General features: G+C 42.6%; 1 protein-coding gene across 1 annotated transcript in view; it reads left to right on the top strand.

Moving 5' to 3' along the window:
• Window positions 1–2,268: 2,268 nt before the first annotated feature.
• The window catches only part of LOC128418499 (epithelial membrane protein 2-like), a 35,245-nt gene continuing 31,535 nt past the window's right edge, over window positions 2,269–5,978 (top strand). The window contains exon 1 of the transcript XR_008331710.1: window positions 2,269–2,314. The gene's annotated coding sequence lies outside the window, so the exon portion shown is untranslated. The remainder of the gene's footprint in view (window positions 2,315–5,978) is intronic.

The raw sequence follows: 5,978 nt of genomic DNA, 5'->3' as shown, positions 1-5,978 counted from the left end.
CACACAGATTCCCAAGCCTAAAAGGAAACCTCATTACAAAGACAGAAATATGCTTTCGGATTTACAGGCAACCTTCCAGTTACGCATGTTCAAGGCATAAACGACTGTGCATGCACGCATCACTGCGAACCCAGATGTGGCACAGAAGGGGGGGCAGCCCTAAAAAGGTGCAAAAACGTTGTCTTGCAATCCCAGGAGCCTTTTGCACTGAAGTTTGAGGCTTGCAGAGAGTTCAAGTTTGAGAAAGGAGATTTGGAGGGAGCAATTGTGGTGGAGTTTGGTGGAGTTTTTGGGTTACCAAAAGGGTTTTTCAAGGGTTTCCTGAGGTTTAGAGAGTGCTTGCATGCTTTTTCAATGGTTTTCTGCACCTGCAAACATCCCTGCAAAGACAACTGATGCAGCACAACTATTATCATCAGGGTCTTTTCCAGGGAGTCTTCTCTTCTCATTAGGTGGCCAAAGTATTGGAGCCTCAGCTTCACGATCTGTCCTTCCAGTGAGCACTCAGGGCTGATTTCCTGAAGAATGGAGAGGTTTGATCTTCTTGCAGTCCATGGGACTCTCAAGAGTCTCCTCCAGCACCATAATTCAAAAGCATCAATTCTTTGGCGATTAGCCTTCTTTATGGTCCAGCTCTCACTTCCATACATCACTACTGGGAAAACCATTATCTACATTACTATTATTATCTACACACAAAATGTTCTTGCTTGAATCCAGTGAAGTTATACTCTGAGCAGAGCCACTGAAATCAATGATGAAAGGTGCTATCGAATCCTCCTCTGTCCACCTCCAGGGTTTTGCAAGTGGTGGAGCCACCCACCACACATCCAATGGATATGTTGCAGGTGGCGGGGGGTGGGGGAAGCAGGATGATCAGGCCCAATTCCTGGCTGGTGCTTCAGTCAGGTTCAGATCAAGCTCAGTGCTACGGCAAGCTAGTGGTGGGACTGGTTCAGCCCTGCTTCCCCCTTGCCTTGGAAGCACCCTGTTCAGCAGATTTCTGCTGGCCTTACCATTGTGCCTCCCACCCACTTGCATGTTTGGGGAACAGAAGTGGGAGTTTGGTGCTGACAGTGTAACGCACACATCATTCCATTGCATACCCTCCAACATGGAACAGGGTTACCTTCAGATGTCTTCTAAAGGTTGTATAGTTTTTCATCATAAACTTTATTGCACTAGCCAAAGGCCATGGCATCATTCACAAAGGGAACAAAAAGAAAAGCAATAATAGCTATAAAAACATCAGGCACTGCAGATACAATAAACCACAACCACATCTCCTAAAAATTATTTGTTGCTTACGATAGAATAGCAGGGGTTTCTCAGGTAGAATGTGCCAGCTTAAATGTCCAAATCACCTTAGGTTGTATAGTTATTTATCTCCTTGGTTCGGGATGGGGCGTGTCACATAGCTCCACACCCTCCAACATTTCTCCAATGAAAATAGGGACGTCCTGAGGAAATGCGGGACATTCCGGGATAAAATCAGAAACCGGGATGGCTTCTGTAAATCCAGGACTGTCCCTGGAAAATAAGGACACTTGGAGGGTCTGCCCTTGGCAGTGGCTGGTAACTCTGCCAGCAGATGCCAGGCACTGGCTAGAGGAAGAGGAGCGGTGGGAGGTACCAGCCAGAAAGCCCTCTAGGGAAGCCTCAGAGGAGGAAGGCTCAGAGCCAGGGGAATGATGGTGGGAGCCTGAAGACAGATCAAAGTTGGAGATGAGCAAACATCCAAGAGAGGGCAGCAGGAACTAGTGAGCTAGCTCTGCTACCTTTTGCTGTTCTAGTCACCCTCTGTAACATATCTTCAGGATACAATAGCATATAAGTATTGTTATAAATAAATAAAAAATATGAACACAATTTTAAAAACAAATATAAATATAGTCTACTACTACTACAACAACAACTACTATAATAAGTTATATATTCATAGACTGCCCATCTGACTGGGTTGCTACAGCTACTCTGGGTGGCTTCCAACAAATGACAACATGGTAAGACATCAGACATTACAAATAAATAAAATGTGAAAACAGTTTTTTTAAAAAACAATTATAAATTGCAAAAAAAGTTTAAAACAGCAACACTTAAATACAATCAGTTCCGCTTGATCCTTGACCCCAGCCCTGTAGCCATCTGGAATATTTAATGTACAAGCAACTTTATATCTTAATGTATTTTTTCTTAATAGCTCTTTGCGTCATGATTGCCATGGCCGTCTACACAGGGGAGACAAGAGGAAAAGCCTCTTACGGCTTTTCTTTTGGCTTGGGCTGGGCCACCTTTCCTCTCTTCCTTATAACTGGTGAATATATGTCAAATGGGAAATGCTGAAAATGTGTGTCTTTATTTAAAGTTTTGCTTTCGCATGGAGTTGGCAGCTGCATTCTTTCATTACGGAATAGTGTGGGACTGATCTGCAAGTTTAGCATCATCATGTGGTCATGCCCCTGGCAGCGTGCCACATTGGCTGCAGACGGAGGCTCATATATTGATCAATTTCCTGGTGTAACACAGAATACCACTATCAGCAAAAGAGGTAGAGGGTGGAATGTGAACCAATCCCCTGGGTGTGCTTCTTTACCACAAGCATGGATTACTTCTGGATTTTTTTGGCCTTGAAAAGCATTCAGAAATGTCATTCTCCCTTCATGCCAACACTATGAATGAATCAGGTTTCCCCAGATTCAGCTCGAAGGACCGGAAAAGCATCTGAATCAAGTATGACCTGAGTATGTCAGTAGGATTTCCGGACTAGTGAAATGCATTTGTGCCAAACTTCTGCAATAGGTAATTCACTAGCCTTATTGCTTACAAACTCTCCCAGAGACCGGCTGAGTACAAAGGATATTATATTCTAGAATTAATGGAGACAGAGCACTTCTTTTATTCACAGAGAATCTAGATATATTTTTGGGTCCTGAAAAGCACTTCTTGATAAATGGGTTTTATTCCAGAAGTAAATGCTCTTTGCAGATAGATTTTGCATTATCCCACAATACATCTAATTGAAAACCTATGAAAACAGATGGAGCCTGGCAAGAGGTGTCCCTTGTAGAAGTCTCAAAATGCACAAACAATGTAGTTCTGTGGGAGAGAACTGGGCCTGTTAGAATGGCAGGGCTTTGAGGATCAGGGCATGATTCCCCTGATGAGAAAGGAAGGTAATGCTGGGATTAATGATCTGGATATCTCAGATAGTGTTTTATTCCCTGCTGACTATGCCCTCACCAGCCCTTTTTCTCTCCTGATAGGTGGGCTGGCTTTCCATATTAATGCCGCTTGAACATAATGAGGCAAAGATTGTGCTACATTTTCAGATGAGCTATGTTGATGTTACAGACACAGACACCGTCTGCACTGGGACAAGTTGAGCCTGGAGGAAATGACTATACTTTCGTGATGAAGCTGATAACAATAGCAATAGTGTTAAGGAATAACAAATTCACAACACATTGGAATCTGTTAACTGACTACTGAAATAGCCAACTTAGTGTCCTCCAAATGCTGTTGTGTTATAAATTAGGGTTGCCATATCTTCAAAAGCAAAAGAGAGAGCATATTTTAATTATTTATTTATTATTTTAAATTAAATTAAATGGGGGAGGGTGGGCTCTATGAAACTGCTTAGCTGAGCAGTTAAAGGAGCCCCCAGTCTGGCACTGGTTTGCCCACAAGCAGGGGGAGCACTGGGGCTGGCTCAGCTGGGGATTGGGAGCTCTGCCGTGCCCCAGCTGAACCACGCAAAGGAGCCCTGACGCTCCTCCCGCTCTGAGGCATGCTGCTTGCGCTTGCAGGGCAAAGCTGTTCATGCTTCTGGAAGGCAGTTCCCAAGCACGCGTGTACTTTGTCTAAAACCAAAAAACCCTGGACATTTAGGCAATTAAAAGAAAATCCCACCAGATGATGTTTTCACCCTTTAAATACCAGACATGTCCTGGAAAAACTGGACGTATGGCAACCCTAGTTACAACTCTCTTCATCGTCGTCCATAGGGCCATTGACCAGGCTAGCTGGGGCTGATTGCAGCTGGAGTTCACCAACATCTGGAGAGCAACAGATAGGCTACTCCCAGTTCTGAAAGAAACCTTTTTCCTTCCCCTAAACTGTGACCATTTTAAAACATTTCTTTTTAGAGGTTACAAAATATTTACAGTATAGTATTGGCCTAACACATGCTACTATTACGAGTTAAGAATGATGCTAAGCAATATTATTCTTTCAGTTAATGTAAGGAACGAGTAAGACAGGTATCTTGTATGAATCAAACAGAACGAAATTATCTATGGATTACATTGTTTGTTTTGAGTTTTGGCCTTCAGTTTCTGTATAGTGCAAATAACTATTGTTATTCTTCTGTTTGTCTCACAGCTTGTGGTTTTAATAAAGAATATTTTTAACACAAGCACACAGATTCCCAAGCCAAAAAAGGCAACCTCATTACAAAGACAGAAATATGCCTTTGGATTTACAGGCAACCATCCATTTACGCATGTTCAAGGCATACACGACTGTGCATGCACGCATCACCGTGAACCCAGAAGTGGCCTGGAAAGGGAGGGGGAATGGCCCTAAAAGAGCATGGAAATGACAAAAACATTGCGAAAACAGTGTCTCCCAATCCCAGGAGCCTTTGCACTGAACCTTGAGTCCTGTAGAGAATTTGAGTTTGAGAAAGGATGTTTGGAGAGTGTGATTGTGGTGGACTTTAAAGGGGCTTTCAAGGCTTTCCAGAGGTTTAGAGAGTGTTTGCAGGCTTTTCCAATGGTGTTCCCAATATACATGATTTCACTTCAGCGCATGGTGCCTCAGAACATCACCCCTGCATAAGTGGGGAATTGCCTGTAGAATCAGGAGATCAAGTTCTGTACCCAGCAGACATCCTTGAAAACTCAGCTGGTGCAACACAACTGTTCTATCTATCGTCTCACATGCAAGTTCTTCCTGAATTCATTTCTGGCATTTTAATCAGACCTGAATGTGACGGACAACCTGTTTATTCATCCTGTTATGTTTGCAAAAAATAAAAAGGTTAGGAGGAGTTTAGACTATGTCCAGTTTTTATTGAGCAGCCATTCTGATTTGCTTGTGGAGCAGTTATACAAATATCACTCATCCTGTCTTCATCCTGATCTGTTTGTCAGGTGTTTACTTGACTTCTCATTATTTCTTCACAAATACACATACAAACTACTTGTCAATCCACCCCCATCACCTCTCTAACCACAAATAGTCTAAATTCGAACCAACTAAATCCTGCTCAGAGTAGACCCATTGAAACTAATGAATAGGACTAGAATTGAATGGCATGTTCTGTTTCATTCTGAAAAGTGGATTTGTTGTGCCAGGGCGACAGAGCACTTTAATCTACTTTATTTGTGCAAACATAAAGTTACAGCATGTCCTTTAACCTCTCCTGCAAAACTGACAATCTGGAGGCATCCTGAGTGAGCTTTCTAAGTTTAACACCAGTGAAACATAAAACTATCTGGAAAAACAAACAGGCCACATTAACATTAACAATTTTGTATGGAGAGGGGTTGTTTTTTTAATGAAATGCTGTATCTTTCCCTGTGTGAAAAGATACTTTCAGAGTTTGAGGAGATGCTATTGAAGGGACTTCATATAACTGAGTGATTGGCAATAAAATGGCTGCTCTTATTCAACATTTACAGACACGAAGCAGGGACAAATACATATACAGTCATACCTTGGTTTTGGAACAGCTTAGTTCTCGAATGTTTTGGCTCCTGAACGCCACAAACCTGGAAGTGAGTGTTCCAGTTTGCGAACTATTTTTGGAAAGCTGGACGTCCAACGTGGCTTCCACAGCTTCTGATCAGAAGCCACGCTTTGGTTTCCGAACGTTTTGGAAGTCGAATGGACTTCCGGAACGGATTCTGTTCAACTTCCAAGTTATGACTATATATTTAAATTTTGCATATTCTCATGAAGTCTGAAGTGGCATT

Source organism: Podarcis raffonei, chromosome 8, assembly GCF_027172205.1.
Source record: "Podarcis raffonei isolate rPodRaf1 chromosome 8, rPodRaf1.pri, whole genome shotgun sequence".
NCBI lineage: Eukaryota > Metazoa > Chordata > Lepidosauria > Squamata > Lacertidae > Podarcis > Podarcis raffonei.
This window is presented reverse-complemented; position numbering and strand designations above follow the sequence as displayed.